This window comes from Protopterus annectens, chromosome 6.part0 (assembly GCF_019279795.1).
Source record: "Protopterus annectens isolate FY-2018-M chromosome 6.part0, PAN1.0, whole genome shotgun sequence".
NCBI lineage: Eukaryota > Metazoa > Chordata > Ceratodontiformes > Protopteridae > Protopterus > Protopterus annectens.
In genome coordinates this window covers 1,132,443,157-1,132,463,401 of record NC_056737.1, presented here as the reverse complement: position 1 = coordinate 1,132,463,401, position 20,245 = coordinate 1,132,443,157, and the positions used below count along the sequence as shown (strand labels likewise).

The window sequence follows — 20,245 nt, the reverse complement described above, 5'->3', positions numbered from 1 at the left end:
CACACGATATATATATATATATATATATATATATACGTATATAGATATATATATAGGGATCTATCTTACAACGTCGACAAGTCAAAACGCCGAAAACGAAATCACCCGACACCACATAACCGACATTTCACAAACACGAAACCTCACATGCCCGACACACCATAATCCGACAAGCAACAAACACAAAACAAATCCCCGGTCCAAAAGCACACACACAACACAAGCACACCAAAATCCTTACAAACCAACACTAAACCTCACATACACAACTACCTACAACCTTAACCTAAACCCTAACCCTAAGGTCCGCCACTATCGCACACTCACCTAACCCAGCGCTAACCCTAACTCACTTAACCCGCCCCTAACCCACAAACTATCACAGTCAGCACACTTACCTAGCCCGCTCTAACCCTAACTCACTTAACCCCCCTAACCCACAAACTATCACAGTCGCACACTTACCTAGCCAGCCCTAACCCTAACTCCCTTAACCCCTAACCCACAAACTATCACAGTCGACACTTACCTAGCCCGCCCTAACTCCACAAACTATCACAGTCGCACACTTACCTTACTGCACCCTAACGTCCGTCACTACCGCATACATCCACAGCCTTTTCCCATGTGATGTTCTCAGCGCCGGGGTTTGATCCGCCGGTCTTCTCCGTTTTCGATCTTCTGGCGTCGGTGTTCTCGCTGTCGGCGTTCTGACTTGTCGACGTAGTCAGATAGACCCATATATAGATATATGATATATATATATATATATATACACATATATGATATATATATATATATATATATATATAGACAATTACTTCTACTTGTGTATATATATATATATATATATATATATATATATATATATATATATATATATATTCATAGATTCATAGATTAATACTAGGCTAACTGCCCTTGTGAGCCCTTTTAAGCCTAGCCAATTATCCCCTGTGAGATTCAAACCCTGTACCTTGTGTTTCTAAGGCAAACACCTTAACCTTTAGGCCACCCTCCCAACCCTATGTGTGTATATGTATGTGTGTGTGTGTGTGTGTGTGTGTGTGTGTGTGGGTGTGTGTGTGTGTGCGCATATATATATATATATATATATATATATATATATATACACACACACATATATATATATATACACACACACACACACAAACAGAATTAATACTAAGCATATAAAACAGTACAGCTGAAAAGAAAAAAAATAATGATGACTGCAGTAAATGTCATCAGGCTACATTGAGCATGCTGTCCAGGACTCTTGTATTCTGCAAGTCACTACAAATTAGTCTACTGACAAAGCTGCAGGGGGTGAGCACAAGCATATGGAAAGACAGTGACATACTACAATGTAGAGTGTACTCTGGAGATGAAAAATTTTTTATTTATTTTATTTATTTTACATTTGTTGACCGGGCTAGTCTAGCTGGATACATTTCCATTTTCAGTAGAGGCCCGGGGAGAAAAGCTCCACACAAATTTTAGCAAAAAAAGACAAAAACATAGAAGCAAATGGACAAATCATCATAGATGAAAAGACAAATAATAAAAAAATATATAGTATCCAATAACAGGTATACACATGAAGAGAAACGCATTTCTCAGACTAACATTATTAGCTGTAATAACATCAAGAACAAGGCACAAAACAGAGAGCAAAATTGAATTATAATATTATAGAACTAAAATCTTAGTAACAAGAGGAGAAAGAGAAACACTATAGTAGGAGAGGAGGAAGGGAAGCAGTATAAGAAATGAGAAGGAAAAGTTAATAAAAGAATGGATGAGAGAGATTAACATAGGGGAAAAGAAGAAACAAAAAAACTCTAAAAGGAGATGGACTGAAGCAGACTCAGAAAGGAGAGAGAAAGTAAAAGAAAAAAAGCTAATGATAGCAGTTGAGCTCTCCATATTTGCATTAAAATGCAGAAAAAACCCCAAAAAACATAGCACTCAGCTAAATGTAAATAAAGGATAGCACAGCACAACTACTTCTGAAGTTAAGTGTTGACACCTCATTACTTCAGCATGGACCACATAAAAGACACATGTGCAGCAGACTGAATAACAATGGCCATGATTGCTTATGATCGGAAGGGAGATACATCCAAGGTAATGTGAGTTATTTCTTATGAAAGGCAAATGCAGACCTTGGGACTCCTATGTTAATGAGTTAGCTTGATTTTTGAAACGGACAACAGAAGAACAGGCTTGTCAAAGAGTAATGGGTTGGCAGTTCTAAGTCCGGTAGCCATGACCCCCACGGTGTCTTAAAAGTGCTTCCTGATCTCTTTGTATTCATCTGACTTGAAAGGAAGAAAAATCATGATGAAAATGGGTAAAGAGGAAGTGAAAAAAAGGAGAAACAGTAACCCTGGAAAAAGCTTCAGTAACTCCAACTAGGCATGAACAGCCAAAGGAGACATTACTCCAAGTGAGCACTACTGTAATATGTCTAAGTATGCACAATTAACAAAATGAATCATTTTGTAAAACGGATGGACTATACACATAATTTATTAATATGGTATTTAGTGTACAAGGACATGGCAAAAAAAAAGGAAGGCAAATAATGCTGGTAATACACTTCCAGGGGTAGTGGTAAAATATGCACCCACCATCAGTCAATGTCAAACACCATTGCTGCACAAGGAGTCAGTAAACAGAATTATCACAATGTATTATTTAATTAGTTGCAAAAAAAGTGAAGTATAACCACAAATTTTAACACAGCCTGAGGGCAATCTATTATATACATGGCATATGACAGTATTTATCTTTACACACATGCACACACATGTACACATGCAGGCTAATGTAGTGACATAGCCATTTCTCTAGGTATAGATATCTTACCATATGAATTCTTGAATTTGTCAATGCTACTCTATATTTATAAAACTGTAGATTTCCTTATCTAAGTATATATCTATGTATGTATCCATATTTATCTAAAAACACAATAAATAGGTATATAAATGAATTTCTAAATACCTAACACACACACACACACACACACACCTGCCTTCAGATTACAAAAATAAACTGTATACCAGCCAGTGGTACTGTGTTTCCATACTCAACAAATGCTCAGAGCTACTATCAGACAACACTTACTGATACAAAGGGCTACTAGACATTTTGCTGGGGTGGAGTAATGTCCGATACCCCTATAGGTGGGAGGCTGGGATAATGGTTAGGGCGTTTACCTTACAAACACAAGGTGCAAGGTTTGATTCTCACATGGGATAGTTGGTTAGGCTTAAAATGGCCACAAGGGCAGTCAGCCTAGTAAGAATCTATGAACATTCCGTAAACACCAACAATCCAAATTTTCACTGATATAGATATTTATTTGTGTGTCAGCAGCCTCTAACTGTCTCATGTAGAAGTTCATAGGTTCATAGCTTCATAGGTTAATACTAGGCTATCTGCCCTAGGGCATATATAAGCCTAGCCAGAGTGTGTTTGGCTTTCGCCACCCATTTTAAATTAATTTTGCTATGCCCTTTTTTGAGGTTAGTATACTGTGCCTCTGTCTAACAGTGACACAGAAGTGATACCCGGGGTAAACCTACGATCTCCCATCCACCCATCCATATTCCTCTTGAAGAGAGTCAATGAGGGACTCTGCCTAACCTGGACTGGGATTTTATTCCAGAGTGAAGGGAGCCACTGGGTTATGAATCTGTCCCTCCAGCATGTCCTATTTATTTCAGTGTCTCCCTTCACTCTGGAATAAAATCCCAGTTTTCAAGTCTCTCGAGCGCGTAGCTCGATGGGATTTGGATTTTCTGAGGTGCAGCATGTCCATTAATTCCGGGTTGGACATGGCTTTATACGTCAGGCACAGATCGCCTCTGAGCAGGCGGTATGCCACTGAGTACAGCTGGAGTTTCTTTAACTGGGCAGCATATGGCATCTGTTTGAGCCCTTTGATCCTCTTGGTGAGGTACTTTTGGGGTCTTTCCAGTTGCTGCAGGTGTCTGGTAAGGTACATCCCAAAAGGGGCAATGTACTCAATTATGGGCCTGATGAGGGATGAGTAAAGAGGCACGATGACCTCCATTGATCTAGATGTGAATCCCTTCATGATTAGGTAGGCTATATAAAATGTTTTCTAACCACTTTGGCTACGAGTTTGTCAAATGAGAGATTGCTATCAACTTGGGTCCCCAGGTCCCTAATTACTTCTTCTGTACTTAATGGATTACCACCTATGTGGTAATTTGTGGGCACTTTGTTTTTGCCAAAGGGGATGACTATACACTTTTTGGCATTTAGCTTGAGGCCATGGCTCTGGCACCAGTTGTCTGTTTCTATGAGGCCCTTTTTGGAGGATGCTTGTGTCGGCTGGAGAGTCGATTATGGCACCCAGTTTGCAGTCATCTGCGAACTTGGTCAGTCACAGTCCTTCAGTGTTGGCCTGTACCTCCGAGAAATATATACCGAACAAGAGAGGTCCCAGGATGAGCCTTGTGGGATGCCACTTGTAACTGGTTTGGAGTCTGACATGGCTCCAGCAATTCTAACCATGTGGGTTCTGTCCTTGAGCCAGTTTGCAACCCATCTAGTGACATAGGGGTTTATATTTAAGCTGGTGAGCTCATCTATAATGCCCGAGTGGGGTATTGTATCAAAGGCTTTTGCGAGGTCCAGGTAGTCTGTGTGGACCACCTTCCCCCCGTCAATGGCCTTGGTGACTGTTTCAAAGAAATCAACTAGGTTTATAAGGCAGTATCTGCCCTTCACAAAGCCGAACTTGGTAGGATCCAGTGTCTGTAGGTCCCCAATATCTTTATTTATGAGGTCCATGATGATCCTTTCCATAGCTTTGCAGGACCAAGCTAGTCAGGCTTATGGGGCGATAGTTTCCAGGATCCGTTGAGGCACCACCTTTGTGGAGAGGGACCACTGTTGCTGTACGCCACTCTTTGGGTACATATCCTGTAGTAAGGCTGAGACTTGAACAGTAGTTTTATGTTTGGGTTTAGCTCTTCTTGGAGTTCATGTAGGACAGCCAGGACACCGTCTCATCCCATTGATGCTGTTTTTTTTGCTTTGGAGAGGGCGGTTCTTACCTGAGCATCTGAGATGTCAGGGGGGCAGCACTCTGCTGGGATAGATATTTGCCCTTTTGGTGGGTGGGGGGGGGGGTTGCGCTGAACCTGTCAGCTAGGACGTTTGCAATGTCTGTGGGTTTGGTGTATTTTTTTGTCATTTTGGACTAATTCTGAGCATATCTGGGAATTCCCACCCAGGTTCCTAATATAACTAAAGAAAGCCTTGTGATTATCCTTAGTGTCCTGTGCAATTTTTCTCTCAAAGTTGGGCTTAGACGATTTTATGAGTGCCCGTAGTTTTTTGCTAATACTGATCAGAGATGCCTTCCCTTTTTGGGATTTTGCTCTATCATGTAGTAGCTTCCTCCTTCTGTTGTATAGTTTTGTGTATGGCTGGGGTCCACCAGACAGGACATCTAACTTTGGAGGATTGGGTCTTGGTTTTATTTGGGATTGCATGATCCATGCATTCCTGAAGGTGTTCATAGAATGCGTTTATAATGGATTCTGCGGTCTGGGCTGTATTTTCCACAGGCCCTTGGGTTTGAAGGATTCCACCTCGGTTTTGAGGAGTGTGAAATTTGCTTTAGAGAAGTTTTTCACTGTGGTTTTCTGGGCAGGGGGTGGGGTCGGGATGTGAATATCCAGTGAGATTAGTTTATGGTCTGATCTTACCAGTGAGGGATACACTTCTGGTCTGGAGAATAGAGTCCCCATGTTGGTGATGATCAGGTCCAGTATGTTTTCCCCTCTTGTGGGAGTGGTAACAAGTTGTTCCATAGCATTTGAGTTTATAAATTCTAGGAACCTTTGGGCTAGGGTGTTGGAGCTAGAATAATGCTCCGTCTATGTTTGGGTAGTTGAAGTCGCCCAATATAATGGTGTTTGGAGAGACCTTCATATTTTCCATTGTTCTCAGGAAGGCCGAGTGGGGTTCCTGGGTTTGGGAGGGTGATCTGTAGCAGGCTATAAACTGGAAATCAGTTTTACCCACTGTTAGATGCACATGGATAGTCTCTGATGCTTCGTGCTGTGCCACCAACCTGGAGGTGTGGGTATCTTTGACGAATATTGATACTCCCCCTCCTTTTGTGGTTCGGTCCAAGTTTTGGGGCCGAAAAGCATGGTATGAGGTATAACCTGGTAGCGCTGGGGTGCTCTCGGGAGGCTTGAACCAGGTTTCTGTTACTGCACAGATATCGATGTTCTCCATGCTAAGGAGAGTTTCGAGTGCGTGCATCTTGAGGTTTAGACTTCTGGCGTTGAGTAGCATTACTCTTAGTTTCTTATCCCTTGTGATACATATGGAGGTGGGTTTGTCTTTTGAGCCTTGCCTAAAAAAGGCACTATGGGGGTAGCAAGAGCCTTTGTCAATATCCGAAAGCCCAGGGGTGACAGGTGCAAGCCGTCCCTAGCGAAGCATCGTGAATTGTCGAGCATGTCATCCCAGGCTGACAGGCATTGGATCCCCTTTGAATGACACCAATACTCAAGCCAATTGTTGAAATTGATCATCTTGTCTTCATATTGTGGCATCATTCCTGGTGAGGGTAAGATGCTACTCAAGGTCAGGGTCATACCGGCCATTAAGCAAGGTCGAGATTAGTGGATTCATGTGCCAGTCAACAGTAGGTCTTGACTACTGGCAGACCTGAAACTGTACCTGTAAAACACCATGCCAAAGACATTCAATACTACACACAAAGCAGGCTATATGCAGTAAGAATAGATGATCTAAGCATTCATCGCCATCCATAAGGGCAAGACATCAATTGATTTCAGTAAGTGGGGACTCAGCAATTAGAAGAGCAATGTCTATCAGGCCTAAAGAAAGGACCATAATGGAAGTCACCATTCCCTCAGACATTTTCCATCATTAAGCACAGTTGAATTTCCTAACACAAAACCAAATTATTTCTATCAACAACAGCATCATGAGTTTGTCTCAGTTATGAACAGGCACTGCAATGTCATACAAATAAGTTAATTTGGATACTGTTTTCTAAAGGAGTATGATCCTGTATACACGACTGTCCTGACAAATAACTCAATTATTTCCTATATCTACCCCTTTCTGGATATCATCTCACTAAGCAGATGCATTCATGCAGGTGACCCCTTCATTAATATCACTATGTCTGAACAAGAACTGAAATGAAATTCCTTCCTGGATATCATTTCACTAAGCAGATGCATTCATGCAGGTGACCCCTTCGTTAATATCACTATGTCTGAACAAGTACTGAAATGAAATTATTGCAAGAAAAAAAAAAAAAACACCCCATCAACAAAATAACACCCTCCCTATGGTGAAGCATGGTGGTGGCAGTATCATGCTTTGTGGTTGTTTTTCTTAGGCTGGAACTGGGGATTTAGTGCAGGTGGATTAGGAACAGTTGCAAATACCAGTCAATTTTGGTCCAAAACCTGCAGGCATCTGCTCGATAGGTTGAAGATTAAGAGGAATTTCACCTTTCAGCATGAAAATGACCCCAAGCAGACATCCAAATAAACAAAAGCATGTCTGGAACAGAAGAAAATTTAAGTTTTGCAATGGTCCAGCAAGAGCCCAAACCCAATTCCAATTGAAAAACTTGGCTGACCTGAAGAGGGCTGCATACAAGAGATGCCCTTACAATCGGAGATTTGGAGCACTTTTGCAAGGAAGAGAAGGCAAATACTGCCAAGGCAAGATGTGGCATGCTGATAGACTCCAACCCAATCCGACTGAATGCGGTTATTAAACCAAAAGGTGCTTCAAAGTATTCGTTTAAGGGTGTTGACACTTACGCAACCCACTTATTGCATGTTGCTTGTTTTTTATATTTTTACCCCTTAACGATTTGTTTGCATGTCAATTGAACTGTACAGGTTATAGGTGACATTAAAGGTGGGAAGAGTTTTGAAAGGATGTATGGTGTTCTCATTTGTTACATCACATACATCTGGCATTTTAACAGGGGTGTGTACACTATTTATATACACTGTACAGAGATATGGAGACAGGAATACATAAGTTAAAAATATGAAATAGAAAAATATTGATTGCACTGTGTCAATGACATGTGATTACATAGAACATGCTCTGCAAGACCCATTTATCTTAAATAAACCACAAATTAGTCTACTGTCAAAGATGCAGGGAGTGACCACATGCATATGCAAAGGCAGTGATGTAATACAATGGAAAACATTCTGTGGAGCTAAAAGGATTACTTTTATCAGCTGAGCTCTATGCATTCAAATTAAAATGCAGTAAAAAGCATAAGAATGAATGGCAGAGGGTGCATGTAAAGATATTTCCAGCAAAGCATAACACTACTAACTACATATCTAGCAGCTGACACCTCATTACTTCAAAGGGCAGCAGAAAAGACATACACAGAAATAACTGAATAACAATGACACTTTTTGCTTACACTAGGACGGGAGAGATCCAAATAAATGGGAGTCATTCCTTATGAAAGGCAAGTGCAGACATCGTGACTGCTATGTAAATGAATTTGATTTTTGAAACAAATGAAGAACAAGTTTGTTAGACTAATGTGTTGGCAGTTCTGACACAGGTAGCCATGAACCCCCATGGTGTCCTAATAGTGCTTATGGATGTCTTATGCATGTAACATCAAAGGAAAGAAAGATCATGTTGTGAATGGGTGATGTGTAAGTGGAGAAATATGCCACATTTTCAACAAGGATCCTTCTATAATATGTTCCAATTTGTACAAACACCAAGATTAACCAGGTTTCAAATATGTCGTGGTATGCACAAGTACTAAAATGAAACAATTCCCCAAATGACTAAACATTATAAACTGCTTTTACTTGCATCAGTATTTACATGGCAGAAATGTGATTGTAAGTAATGTGGACACTGCCAATTCAGGGCCAGCAGATAGGTATGCATGTTGCTCAACCACTGCTAAGCAGTGCATCTTGACATGGAGACTTTATACAGAAAAAAAAGGCTAAATATACATATTTACTGTTATAAATAATTCTAACCTTGCATTTTAACTGCACAGTCTTGTATACATGGTGCAAGTAGGCATTTTTCTTTATCCATACTCACAGCAACAGAGAAATTAACTGTGTGATTTTGGTAATTGGTCTTGATTAAACATATAACAGAATACACAGACAAACACACACACACACAAATCTGCCTTCAGATAAAATTCCCCAGTATTGCAGCAGTCATACACTATTTCCATACTCACCGAATGATCAGACGTAATTCATTTGGATAACACCTAGTCACAGAGCTCATAGTCACTCAATTGTCTCTCCCTAAGACAACTAAGATGGTTCAAACTCCTTAAACTACTAAAATACAATAAACCTCTCCTGACCCAGCAACTGCTATACCAACCAAGTAAAATATCTGGCCTGCTCACCTTACAGAAAAATCATGCATCAACTATGATCTTTCAATACCGCCGCACTGACTGTTATTAATTGCTTACACAGCTTAGGCCAATCTCTTTATTCCTATGCATTTGCTATAGCCTTGAACTGTCTACCCCCTAACATTCGATGTCTAAATAGTAAACATACTGTGAAATGCCTACTAACAAATCTCCTATTCAAAACTTGCATATGTTCTTGTACATAACCAGAGTAATTTCACCTATTCCTGACCTTCAAAATCCGGAGATCACAGGTGTACTGTGTAGTTTCACTTAGTGCATAGTACAGTGAATAAGGTGTTTAGGCCACCTTTATATAGTTAGGATTTCTAGTTTATGACCCCGATTGTCTATGGGAACTTCTTTTGGAATTTATGTTCAAGCAATTGTAGATTTGTGGGTTAATATCTATTCTAATTATTCCTCAGTATTCTAACCACTGTATAATGCATCTATTGTAAAACTGTGATTTTACTCCTTTTATATGTTGTATGTTCTTTGTACCAGACAGCTAGGTTTACATAAATTTTTACAATGTATCTGGAGCTTTTCTCCACCGGCCTCCGATGAAAATGTTCACCTTGTGGCCAGTTGGAGTAACACGATAAACAAATGGAAAATAAAGAAATACATACCAAAAAAAAAACAAACTAAAATAATAAAATATTAATATCAGACCCTCTAATTTGATAACCCGTAGACCTACCTGCCTGGAACACCCTTATGACAACATACCATGGATTTATGTATACTGTGTACGTTGCCTCACACTGTCCCATGATAAAGTCCATACATCAGTATCTAATGTTAAGAGCAGTCCAAAGCAACATAATGTTTTTACTATTGCTGGACCAGATACTGTACCTGTAAAACACCCTTCATTGGTCATTCATTAATAGATGCAAAGCTGTCTATGTGGCAGATAAGGCAAGGATCGAGGTATTCATCATCATGCGCAAGGGCAAGCCATGAACTGATCACAGTAAATGCAGAATCAGCAGTCAGAAGGCCATTATCTGTTAGGCTGTTCTAAGAATCAGTATGGAGTTAACCATTCGCATTAAAAGATTGCCTTATTAAGCACTGAGCAGTTCGATGACACATAAAAGAAGCACTGCTATCAGCAACCCCATCAAGAGTTTGGCTAACGTATGAGCAAGCACAAGACTGTGACAACATGAACTCTTTTGTCCAGTGATAAGTACTGCAGTCAGACCATGTCTCTACAAGCAGTTCCATGACACAGCAATGGATTAGTTCCTACATCAAATGCTTCATTGGTATCTCGTAATATGCACAAACACGGAACTGAAGCAGCTCGCCAGATGACACTTCTGGTGATATGACCATCTATGCACAAGTACCGAAATGCAACCGTTACCTTCAACCATGCACAATTGTTAGCAGTTGAACCCAAGCAATCTCTTCAGTCATATGTAGAGGCATGTCCAAGCATCAAAATCAAACGTTTTGCAAAGTGACACCTAAAGGTACTATGCGCAAGTATGCAGAAGCACTAAAATGACACATTGAACCAAGTGGTCCCCTTCATTCATATATTCAAGTAAGCTGATGCACAAAATTAACTGGAATGACTCCTTTATTAATAATGTGTACCAGTAAGCAGAAATACTGATATACATCAATCACTACAGTGATGACAACCACTTCAGTGATCTGATCAACTATGCAGAGGCACCGCTAAATAGGTGACCCCATCTTTAATATGTACAAGTAAACACAAATGTCACTATGAAACATATACCTCTACAACCCGTCACTAATATGTTGAAGTAAGCATGACTCCAATAATGACATTAATCAAGTGAACCCTTCATGACTATGTCCCAGCATACACAAGCACAAAAGTGAAACACCAAATTACATTTATCCAAGTGAGGCCAGAAGTAATATGTTCAACTATGTACGTGTACATAAAGGAAACATTTCCCCGAGCGACTCCTAAAGTCATGTGTCCACATATGCACAAGCACTAGAAAAGAAACAATTACCCATGCAGTCTCTTCAGGAAATGTATAGACGTCTGCAAGCATGCAAATGAACCTGTTACACTAGTCATACTTTCAGTAATTAGTCGTACTATGCAGAGCCAATAGAATGAATATTTTACCCATGTGAACTCCTTCATTAAAATGTACGAGTGTAATGAAACACTGAAATAAAGTGTACATCCCATCAAGATGCCCATTTATATGCCCAAGTACTGTGATGAAACACTTCCCTAAGCGACCCCTTGAGTAATATGTCAAACCTTGTACAAGTTCAAAAAATGAAATGGTTACATGAGTAATCGCTTCATTAGTATATTTTTGCATGTGCAAGCATAGAAATTAACCATTTACTCAAGTGACCCCTTCAATAATATGTTGCAGTATGCATACACAGAAAATTAAAACATTAACCCCAGCAAACAATTTACTTATAGATCCAGGTATGCAGAGGCACAAAAATCAAAACATTTAAGTAAGCGATCCCTTTTTCCATTTGTGCAAATAAGCACAAACACCAAGCATGCACAAGCACAAATGTGAAACATTTACACAAGTTAACCCTTCATTATCAAGTCCCAGTATGCTGAAATACACAAACTACATGTTACCCCAGCAGCCACTTGAGTGACCAGTTTCACCCAACTAATGAATGGTGCAAGCAACATGGCCTCAAGCTGAATAGAAAAAATGCATCATCCCCTTTGGGGAGAGTGACGTCTACACAAATTATCTCATTAATAAAAATGTCCTAGACACGCAGTCAGCCATGAGGGATTTGGCACCCAGATTGATAACCTGACTTTTGAACACCATGTTGCTTCAATTGTATGGAAAGCTTTCTACATGGCTCACCTCATAAGTAAGGGTATCTCATCCAGGGACAATGAGGTCATAGCATCCGTATAGTCTCCCTTATAAGGCCTATTCTTGAGTACAACACCCCATTCAGCATGTAAACCGCAAAGTACATGAGACAGCTGGAGAGACCACAGAGGTTCCTCACCAGGAGAATCCAGGGCCTCAAACATCTGACATACACAGATAGGCTAAAAGTCCTATCCCTCTACTCGGTTTCATACAGACAGCTCAGAGGTGACCTGTCTGGCATACAAGGTGATCTCAGACCCTGCCTTGATGGGACTGCTGCATATGTGCAAGTCAAGCTCCACTCGAGTAACCCACACAGGCAGCCTCAACCTGGCCAGTGACATCAATAGGATTTGTTGGCAGGGCAGATTTGTCTCCCAGAGACTCCCCCATCTATGGAATATACTCTCTCTCCACATCAAGCAGACTACCCTTTACCCCTTTTTAAGCACAGCTTGAATTACTGGATCAGAAACAGAAAATACATCCCTGGGATTCCACGCATGTCTCTGCTGGACAGGGCCACCTAGTTCTGATTTGTCGATGGATGGGCTAACAAAGTTCACAGATGACTGAAAACTAGGAGCCATAATCAAAACTCCTAACGATGTGGACATCCTACAAAAGGGCCTCACTGAGACATATGCCTGGTATCAAAAACAAGGTCTCAAGCTCAATACAAAAAAGTGCATAGTCATCCCTTTTGGCAAAAACTTTGTACCCATGAACTACCACATAGGCGGTAGTCTACTTAACACCGAAAGTGTGATGAGACCTTGAGGCACAGGTGGACAGTAGTGTCTCCTTTGATAATCACATCACCACAGTAGTCAGGAAATCCTTCTGCGTGGCACACCTCATCACAAAAGGTTTCTCAGAGGAAAAATTAGGTCATTGTTTCCTTCTCCTCATCAGTCAATAGACCCATTATAGAGTACAACGTCCCTTTTGGCATGTACCTCACAAGACATCTACATCAACCGGCAAGGCCAAAGAAATACCTCACAAAGAGGATTAACGGCCTCAAACAGATGCCCTACGCAGACCTTCTCAAAAAACTCAAGCTTTATTCAGTTGCTTATAGTCTACTCAGAGGCGATCTCTGCCCAATATACAAAGGTATGTCAAACCCAGAGCCTAATCCCTCCGAGCTACATGCTCTAGGGACCTAAACCTTGTCACCACAATAAACAAAACATGCTGGAGTGATAGATTCCTATCCCAGAGACTTCCCATACTCTGGAACTATATCAAACAAAGCTCTTCATTATAGCTCTTCCAGAAAAATCTTGATGATTGGATGGGAGATAGGAAATTCATGCCGGGGATCACTTCTGTGTCTCTGCTTGACAGGGGCACAGTAAAATAAATTTTTTGGATTGCAGAAGCCATGGCACCATTTGGGTATGCTTATATAGGCCCTGTGGCCAATAGCGTAGTACCTACCTATGAACCTAGTGACCCCCTTTAGTAGTGAGTTCACATATGCAGATGTATTCCTAAGCGACCAAATCTGCAAAACTAGTAAAAATCAAACAATTATCCAATCTGTTCAGTAATATTGCTTGGCATGTCCAAGCCTGGCAATGAACCATTTTCCCAACTGACACCTTCATTCCTTTAGAAGTATGCAGAGGCACAGACATGAGATTTACCCAAGTGACCATATTCACCAGCGACCACTTGACCACTATGCGTAGGTGTGCAGAAGTTTAATACTAAATTTAGTCATTCATTTAGCATTATACTTTAGGCAGTAATTGGAAGGGGGTGCAAACTATTATGCTAACTGTATTCAATTAAAAAAATGACCGACTAAACAGAATAAAACAATTACATCCATTTCTCTTGCTTAACCTTTTCTTCTGTCCAAGTAGATAAATCAGCATAAAAATTGAAATTGCACTAAATAAAGCCACTTCAGTGTTCTGTGTCCTTATAGTCCCACAGAATGAAAAGAATGAATGATTGCTTTGTATCTAATTAGTTCAGGTAACAAAGTAAGGTAAAACGTAAGGCAGATAAAAAATAAAAAGTCTTAGCCTTCAATGGTTTTAAATATGCAATCGTAAAAGCTACAGGTGTGTCCAGCTAGTATTACACATTTCAAGCACTAAAATTGTTCTAATATGCACCAAACTAAAATTACTCTCCATTTTACTGAACTTTAAACATTAATATTTTCCACAAAATTTAGGGGAACCCACAGAAAAACACTGTCACAGTAATAAATGGACCAGTATTACTGGTTAAGTGAACTAGTCTGTCCTCTATGGTAGTAGCCAATAAAACAACCAAAATCTACACAAACTACCTGCAATTCTAAGCATTTAAGATCAATTACTATGTAGTTCATTAAGGGATGGTACTCAATACTAGCAAACATTGTGCATCTAATGTCCTTTTATCCATGTTAAAAAATAATGATACATACAGTATTATGCACAGGATGGGATACAACTTGGTCTGCTCAGCTTGCAGACTGTTACATGTAGCACATCACCTCACCCTTTCCAGCCATCCCATGGTCTTACAAAATTACAATGGCACATTTGGTATTCTACATCTACTTTAGCACCCACGCCACATTTTCACCACCCTTTCAATGAAGTAGCACTTTATTATATCACACATGAAGTAAGTTTATTCAGCTCGGAAGCTGATGGTTCCCACCTCCCCCAGTTCTAAGCTCTGTTCTCACCACACCAATATATTAGTGGGAGAGCTGAGCTACTCTCTCAGTAATGTGACACGCAATACTATTACCATATAAGCTGTGCACCCAGCAGAGAAAGACGATTTCCAGTGTTAAAAACCAAGAACAAAATATTTACAAGAATGGTACTATCAAACAGTAAGCTACGTTGTACCTGTGATAAAAGTCTGAATGCCTGCAACAACAGTTTATGAAGTTCACCATGAACAGACCTAACAGCATTTTAAGAGTGATATTCTAACATAGCATGTGACAAGAAAATGATAGTAGAATTAACAATACCAATCCTACCTAAATAAAAATATAACTAAAAATAAAAATAATCTGTTCTTCTTTCAGCTTTTCCGATTAGGGCCGCCACAGCGGAACTCCAGTCTGCTAATGACTGGCAGTAGATTTTTTACGGGTGCCGAGTTGCAAGCTCGATGAACAACCTTCAACGAAGGCACGCCCATTCTACGCATGTCTTTCGAATGACACTCGACCATGGGGAGGACGTGAAGACTCCACACAGAAGGCGCTCCAGCCGAGAATCGATCAGGAGAACATCTTGCTGCGAGGCAACAACGCCACCACTGCGGCTTAAAACTACATGCACCATAATGTGATTAAAAAAGCACAGTTAAGACATATCCATTAATCTGTCTGCCCATATATCCATAGGAGAGAATTAATAAAAGATAAGGGGCAGGTAGGTAGTGTATAAATGAAGAACATGGAAGATGGGAGATAAGTACAAAATGTGTTTTGCGGATATACAGATAAAACGTGTAGAAGTTCAAATGAGCCAAAAGAAGCAGGAGACCATTTTGCCTTATATTTTTGGTCCATTTTTCATAAAATGGTGGCTTTCTGGCAAATCATTAAAGACTGAAGTTAGAAAATAATGACAGACATTTGAGTTTTAGACTTCATACCCTTCGGAAAATTCATGCTAATGCAAAACCTGTTATTCTGTCTACTTTCTAAGTTTGTAAGAGCAATATTTCAAAATTGCCCCCTATTTGTATCACTTTTTATGGCTTTGCCCAGATTTCTTACTTTTAAGAGGTTGAGAGCTATGGAGACTGATGATCTCTCCCTGGTTTAAAACTTTGAAGAACATGTGCAAAAACAGGCTTAGAAGATGAGGGCGGGTGGAACACGGGAACTGCTTCACTGTACCATAATTTTTTTGACATTTTCTCCCAAGGATTAACTTTTTTTTGTGCCTTTACTTATTAATACAGAGCAATAGTGTGTATTACCTGCCGTTAACATTTTTCACTCAAATATTTCTATTTTAACAGTGTAAAATTATATTCATTTTAACTGGTGATTCCGAATGAAATGCTTGCTTGAACGGACAGCAGCCTGTGGCCATTCTTCTGAGTATTTTAAGAACAAAAATATTAATGAAAGTCATACTTGTAAGTTCTGTGTGAGATGCACGAGCAAGATGAACCTTTGCCCTTTATGTAACCAAGCCTTCGGGAATAAGAACAGCAGTTTCAAATATAAGTCATGGGACATGCTCTGAACAATTTTAAATGCAAATCCATCACTCTATAGCTTAGATGAAGTGAAAGATGGAACTATACTTTCCTGCAGTTTGTTCAAGCTCGAAGTCATGCAAAAAACTTGCGAAAGTCTGTGTACAGCTCTCCCTTTTTATGATGGGGTTGGGATAACGGTCACTATAAAATACTTTATTCTGTTGGGTTAACACAATTTAATCAGTTGTATTTCTTGTCTAGAATGGAGAGATGGGTTCATAAATGCCATTTACTGCCGTTATCTGCGAACATTCTATTTTACCAAGCGCTATTTCGGGTAATTTTAATTTCCTTTTGAACTTAATGAACCTGCTCATGCTAAAGAACAGAGTTTTCCCAAGTGCTTATTTACCCATTCTCTTCAGTAAAATGCATCTTTGTGGGGTTATGTGATAGACAGAAGACTGAAAATGTGTTATAAATCCTTCGGGTTTCCAGTCTGCATGGACAGGGCACAGTGTTATGAACATGCCAATATCCTGGGTAATGTTTTTGGTATTATTCCTTGGGGCTAATGTAAAAACTTGGCTAGAAAATGTTAAAGCAGTAGCATAGCTTGACGGTCGTTGCTGTTGTTAACATTCTGACAGATTCTGGCTGGTTTTCATAGGTTGTTACTAGGCTATCGGCCCTAGGGCCTATAACAAGCTTAGCCATAACAATTCACTGGATATTTATTCCCACAATATTTACTTACATGTTTTTTCTGTAGTAGGCAACTGAATAAATCTCAGGAAAATCCTACTAGGACAGCTAGACTTAACTTGGGGTTAATCAGAGTCTCTTTAATTGACAGCAGGTGTGTACCCAAGAAGACTGAATGCTGTAACCAAAAAAAGTGCCTCAACAAAGTATCAGCCCAAGGGCGCTCACACTTGTGCAAACAGCCTATTGAATGTTATTTATATTTTTCCCCCAACAAAATGTTTGTTTTTCAACTGAATTGCAAAGGTTACGGGTCACATCAAAGGTGGGAAAAGCCCCGAAATTATTCATTATGGTCTTGTTTTTTTCAGATCACAAAAAAACGGCACTTCAACAGGCGTGTGTACATTTTCTATATCCACTGTACTTTCTGCGACAGCTAAGGAAGTTTAACCTCCCCCAGGAACTGTTGATTCAGTTCTATACAGCAGTCACTGAGTATGTCTTCAGCCCAGTGTGGTTTGGATCTCTGTCGAATCATGACAAAAATGTTAGATCGAATAGTCAGGATCTCCGAAAATATCATTGGTGCTAGTGTACCCTCTTTACAAAGTCAATAAAAGGGCAGGGAAGATCATCACCGACCCTTCACATCCAGGCCGCCATCGTTTTGGATTATTACCATCAGCCATGTGTTCTAGATTAATATGCACCAAAACAAGCAGATACAAGAACATGTTTCCCCCCATAGGCCATCAAGCTCATAAATGGCTAACTCAGCTTATTAGGCTGGGGTGTTCTTTTTCACTCAAACCCTCAAGGATTTTGCAGTATTGTTTACACACTGTTAATGTATGGTTCTTCTACAGTTTATTTCAGTATTTCTTGCACTGAGTTGGTTGCACCTTGTATGTACATAGGTTTACTTCGTCTTGTTCTTAATAGTTGCATGCATGTTTGTTGTATGTGTCATTTATGTAACTAATGTATACTTGACCGATAAAAGTGTTTGATTATGAATAAACTGAGCAATGAATGGTACTGCTTTGTTACACAGCTAAATCTTTATCATCTGACTTCAGAAGCCAGTGCAAAAAGGCCATGGGCTTCTTTAGTGGTCAGTATAGTGCTCACTTTTGTTTAACTGTAGAGTTTATGTCAGAAAAGACAAATCACACTGGTAGCCCAATTTTTGTCAGGACTGCATGATCTATGCATTTTTCTAAATAGGGGTAGAATTTCCAAGTGAAGCCTGTGGCAGTGTAGTCAAGCGAATTCTGTTATTTCAGAGCAGGCTAGAGTCAACATGCAGAAGTAGTGAGATTTTCCATAAGGTGCTTTTGATAAGTTCACGGGATTTAGAAGTTTTACACTCAGACTTCAATAGAAAAGAGACGTTAAAGGGGTAGCACAAAAGGTGCATTACCACATTTCCAAAAATCGGGCCAAGAATATGTTCTCTAGTCATTTTTGTTACCTACTGCACTGTTTTTTTATAAATACATCAAGTCTAGGAATTTCTGAGCATATCCTACACTGAAGCATGAGTGCCACCGTTTACTGAAAGACACCCATTTTGCTAACAGGAGAGAATTCATAACACAGAGGAATACATTCCGTATTACCATCGGGGTGCAAAGAATATGTTCTGTGAGAAGCTATTAGTTGACCATTAAGCCTAGAGGGTCCTGTAGATAACAGTTCAGCTTAAGTTCCTATCCATCTGCCCACCAGTAACATGCTCCTTGATAAACAGCGAGACTCACTATACCATTGGCAAATGTGATAAGGTGATAAAGTGCAAAGCCTTGGAAGAGAGGGGATGGCCCATGTTTCAACACTACAGACCTTTGCCAAATGCGGGGATGACCAAGCATCAGACAGTTTGCTGACAGACACTTTATTGTAACCCAATTACAATTACTGGCAAGTTAGTTACATGGACTGGACTGCCTAAAAAAAGACAATGGGAGGCAATATGCAGTAGCCTTGAAACAGACTTGAGCCTATGTTGACACAAATGGGACATGCCTTTGGAATTACATCAGCTATTTAACAAATCATCTTTCAGGCATTATTGGTGGTGAAGGAAGCACTGAACTCAAGTACATTCTACCCACATTCATAAGCATCCTTCAGGCTTCAAGTCACGCTGTTCAGTCCTGTGCATCGCTATATTTGACAACAGTTGAGTCTCCTAGCAAGTTTAAAAGGAGAACAAAGAGGTTCATTGGACACTTACTGCATTCCATACAACCGTGAGTAGGCAAACAGTTAAATAGTTCAAGGAGAAAAGATGTGCTTATTGGCAACAGCCAATATAAAAAGACCATTATGACTATAGCTTCACTTACTGGTAGCCATGTGCAAATGCTACAGATACCCAAAAGTATTACATCAATGCAGACTGATTACACACCAATGCAGTACAGTCAAAATAGCTCAAAGGAATTGACACACACACTTTGCTAATAACCTTCGACCACCAGACAGAAAATTCTCACTTAAAACCAGCATCATGCCAGTTATACTACAATAAGCACCAACCCTTTGACAGGAAGCAAAGAATGCTAATCAAACAGACTGTGCTCCCTCCATAATGTTAATTATGCCAAGGAACACAAATAAGCATGAACTTGAGCTGGGGTTACCAGACTTAAAATTGCAAATCTCTCCTGGAAAAGTGGACAGCAGCCTTCCACCTTTACAAAAGTGTAGTGGAATGTCACTATGCACTCCCACTAATGTCATACAGAAACATTTTTTACTTGTTTAGAGCATGCAAGGTGATGGAAAGCCTGCTCTATTAGCTTTTCAAAAGAATTAAAGTAATACTTAGACTTTGTCATTCTAACATCACTTTGCCCCATTTTTTGAGCAAAGTTGCTGACAGCCATTAAGGAAGCATGTGGTACAGAACATTACTCTACCGATATTGCTTATAAGTTATAACCCTGTCCCTTGTTCAATATATGAATTT

The 20,245-nt window shown here is 39.9% G+C and overlaps 1 protein-coding gene across 1 annotated transcript in view; it reads right to left on the bottom strand.

Annotated features, from left to right (window-relative positions):
• BAZ2B (bromodomain adjacent to zinc finger domain 2B) overlaps positions 1 to 20,245 on the bottom strand; it is a 3,835,724-nt gene that overhangs the window by 768,407 nt on the left and 3,047,072 nt on the right. The gene's annotated exons all lie outside the window — the stretch shown is intronic.